Source organism: Brassica oleracea, unplaced genomic scaffold (assembly GCF_000695525.1).
Source record: "Brassica oleracea var. oleracea cultivar TO1000 unplaced genomic scaffold, BOL UnpScaffold00640, whole genome shotgun sequence".
Lineage (NCBI taxonomy): Eukaryota > Viridiplantae > Streptophyta > Magnoliopsida > Brassicales > Brassicaceae > Brassica > Brassica oleracea.
Window position 1 is genome coordinate 100,271 of NW_013617430.1, and position 4,483 is coordinate 104,753.

The following is a 4,483-nucleotide window of genomic DNA, read 5'->3' on the forward strand; positions in this document are numbered from 1 at the left end:
ACACACATGTCGATCAGCATGCTTCGGTTGCATGCGCGGAGACACCTCGTGCTTGGTCGATCCACCTCGTGCTTCTACATGTCAGGCTGCATGTACAGATTCCATGCACGGTGACACCTCGAGCTTCTGGAGACACTCAGCTGTTTAGATGGTAGTTATCACGTCCTGTCCATATACGTAGAGACACCTCGAGCTTCTTGGTCGGTTTACGCGACTTTTGACCCTTCCGGCAAATTTCTAACTCGCGATCAATCCCGAATATTTTTCCGCTCCCGTTCTGATGCTCTATATATTTTTAATATACTCCAGATGAATTCTGATATCCTGTAAAAATATTTCCCGAGCCTCCGGCTTCCTTGAAGAATTACATAATACCCAAATTAGGGTTTTCGCCCAATTTCGGGTTTTCCCGTCGTGCTTTGATCCTGTCGTGCTTGCTTTCCGTCGTGCTTATTTCCCGGCCTGAGCTTCTGATTATGTCTTGGAGACGGTGGAGAATGGAGCTCTGATATTCCCTGAGGAGGAGCTGGTACAGAAGCGGGTCTTAGTTCGGGATCTCCTGAGGTTACCATTTCTGGCGTCCGTAATCACTCACGCCGATTCTCGCCTGATTCTGAAGATCTTATTTCCTTAAATGTAAGAGATTGACTGAGATCGCAACCCTGTTACCGAAGGAAAGATTTTGAATTTTGAATCTTCCCCAAAATCTGAAAGTTAATAGACTCGCGGCTTCTTCGGGAATTTTCCCAACGGCTCCTTCTTTATAGGCTTTGCCTTTCTTCTTTCCCTTCTTATTTCTTGCTCTTCCGTCGTCGGCATCTTGAGCTCAGGTAACTATTTCTTTTACCTCTCTTCAAGTTTTTCGGGTTTTAGTTAGATAGGTTGGACCTCTCATTAGCTTTCCTCGGGTTTATCTTTCTCATTGTCGTGGCCCAATGGATAGGAACCATCGGCATCATGTATAAGCGATCCTCTTATTATATTCCCACGACGGCCGATAGGGCTAGGTTGAGGAGAAGGATGGAGTCTCCGGTTTCCCGATCGGACAGCTTGTCGGAAGCGGGTGAAGGATCCGATTGTGATCTGATGGCCCCCTTGCCTCTATCTTGTGTTTACGCGGCTCCTCCATTAGTGGGTCCTGCCTTGTCAGTCAGTGAGGATGAGCTGGCAGAGTGGCGGAGCAGGTATTTGCTTCCTTCTTCCATTGTCCTCTGAGTTCCCACCCCAGAAGAGCGTGCTTCCTGCTACATCCCGGGGGAAATTGCCGTCTACGAAGCTTTCTTTGACTCCGTCCTTAGGGGAACGATTCCTGCTCTGATTGCTGGTTTGTGCAATCTTTTCGAGATCTCACCCTCACAGCTAAATCCCCATGCTTGGAGAATCCTCATAGCTATCCAAAACTTAGGCGATTTGGAGTATCTATCCCTTGGTATCAATGAGATCCTATTCGCGTATCACCTGGCTCCCCTTAACGGAGGAGAGGGGTGATTCCATCTTCGCCCACGCAGCGGACTGCTGTTTGTGGAGGAGCTTCCAAAGAGTGAGCGGAAAGGACCGGTTTTTAATAAAAAATGGCAGGAGAGATATGCTTTTATGGTGTTCCCCGGTTTCTCTTATCGATGGAATTTCATAGGTAGGAGTCGTTTAATCCTTTTGTTGATCGACCACCTTTTTGATCCTGTGTGTTCTTTTTATGCAGTTGGAACTCATCCCGCTCCTTCGGAAGGAGAGAAAGCTGTTCTCCGGGCGCGACAGCTTCCTGTGGATCGTCGGAACTCATCCTGCTCCTTCGGAAGGAGAGAAAGCTGTTCTACGGGCGCGACAGCTTCCTGCGGATCGTCGTCAGGTGAATTTTTTGGTCAGCGAGACGGTGTCGCGATGTGGTAGCCTTTGGAGTAAGTGTCTCCTTGCCCTATCCTCTTTTCTCTCATAATGCCAAACGATTATTTCCACTCAGGAGACATGTCGGGAGGTGTTACCAATGATCCTTTTGCAGCCTACCAGGAAGCGGCGAAGGTAATGTCTGCGAAGAAAGGGTCCAGTAGTAGGAGTGCATCTGGAGATGAGGTGATGATTACTGGCAGCCGTCGTTCGCCAGTGGTTAAGTTGGAGCCTTCTCCTTCTCTTCCGAGGAAGAGACCCAAAAGCAGTGGCGTGACGACTCCATCATAACATCAGTCGGCTGACATAGCTCGTTATGCAGGGAGTTTAGCTATGGCTTTATCCAACCTTCACTTGAACGTATTCCCTAAGGATGGCACTGTCTTGCCTATAGGAGATTCCCCAGAGGTGATCCAGGTTCTTCAAGGAGGGCTTCTAAGGGTAAGTTCTATTACCTGCCTGCTTTCCCTTTTGGTTTTGTAATTTGATCGAGATCCGCATTTTGCGCAGACTTTTTCCCAGCTGCACCATCTTGGGGAGCGACATCTGATGAAGGCCTGCTTGTCCTTCGAGAGGAGGTCAAGGTTTTGAAGCGCCAGGTGTCTGAAGAGAAGGAACAACGTGTGGCCCGGGAATTCGAGATACGCGATCTTAAGGAGAAGGTAAACGACCTGGAGAAGGTGGCCGAGGTCTCTTTAGCTGATGAACTGGCTATGAATCAGAAGAATCAAGAGTTGGAGGAAGATATCGAGGCTCTCAAGGCGGCGGCGCAGACCTTCACGTTTGAGATGGTGATGGCCGTGAATGGAGCCAGGGTCGTTGCTCGCTGGGAGTTGATGAGGGAGTGGCTAAGGAAGCAGAGTGCCCAGTGGGACTTGGTCACTGCGTTGGAACAGTACAAGGCTGTGGTCCAAGAGGAAGCCAGGAGAAAATGTGCCCCCCTTCCAACTTTCGAGGATGAACCTGCTATTCCACCGTCTTCTGATCTGGATGTGGATTCATCCGTTAAGCCGAGAGGATCTCCGACTTGAACTGCTTTTCCTTTCTTTGTTTGTTTAAACCTTGGTCCTTTGTGGCCTTTATTATTTCTTCGATCAATGGCCCTGCTGTGGCCTTCTTTTTATCCAGACTTTTGCTTGCTTGCTTTAAATCGATCCATTGCATTGGGGTTGTTTTGGTTCTAAAGACTATGGACCGGTCGTAAGGTAGCCTAGGAACCCTGAGGTTGTGGAGGAGGAGCAGAGGCTCTCTTTGGATTCTTAGATCGTGTTTGGGACCCGGAGGTCCCTGTTAGACCACAAGGTCTTTTCTCTGGGACCCGAAGGTCTTTACTCTAGGTCATGGGACCGAGACTGTGGCCCGTGGGCGACGTAGGAATCCAGAGATTACCTGATTAGATTGGAACCCAGAGTTTTCTGTAATTGGACCCGGAGGTCGTATGGGAGTGGAGGGTTGTTCCTTAGATCCGGAGATCGTATCGTGACCCTGGTGTACTTGGACCCTGAGGTCGCATGGGAACCCGGAGGTCCTTTAGGGATGTAATGATCCCGATGCGCCCTAGGCTGCACAGGGGTTTTATCCTTTTTTTTAGTATCGTATTAGGCATGTGAGGCCGTGTTGGAACCCGGAGGTTTGGATCCGGAGATCGTTCTGTGGAACCCGGAGGTTCTTTGAAGTTGTAATGACCCCGATGCGCCCTAGGCTGCACATGGGTTCTAACTTCTTTTTATCTTTGGAACCCTGAGGCCGTATAGGAACCCGGGGGTTCTTCCTTAGACCATGAGATGTTTGATTGGAACCCATAGGCTATAGGGGAACCCAGAGGTTCTTCCTTAGATTTTATGCGTAGGACCCGGAATCGTTTGGGGAACCTTGGGTTTCCTCTTTAGATCGGGGGCTTGCATAAGGACCCGGAGTTCCTTGGGAACCCGTAATGTTTTTTTTTTCGCAGGGACCGTACATCGTTTTCCTAAGCAAGACTACTACCGGTACCTGTTTGGATTTCGCATTATGCCGCTCGGAAGCTAGCCACTATCGAGTTCCTATGTTGTATTCTACTTCTGCAAGAAGTCACTGACATGCTTACAGGGTGCTGGTGTGGGTGTTATGACCCAAGTGCCAGGCTTACGCTGCTTACCACGTCTGGAGAAGCAGGATTTAGATTGCTCCCTGTATTTCACAGTACTTTTACAATGAGTATATACCATGTGTTCCCTGTATCGTGTAACTCGTAGCGTTTTAATACATGTACTTTTCACATTGGTACTCTAGGGACCCCGATGCGCCTTAGGCTGCACAGGGGTTTTAGGTAGTTTTGACAGCATATTCAGGCTTGCGCATACCAATTTCTGCGTTATGTCTCATACCCGTTTTGATTCTTTGTGGGCGTGCCACCGTGGTCGTGCCACTTTTGTAAGGGTTAGCCAGGATCGGAGGTCTCTGGAGACCTGATCCACCTCGTATGCCCCTTTTAATATAATGATTTCCCCTCTGCTTTTATAGTTGGAACTATTTTATTATAAGCTTTGTCCGGAGACGTTTAGCATACATAGGAGTAGGAAATCATAATGCTTAAATAGTATATAGTAGTATAGAAATCATG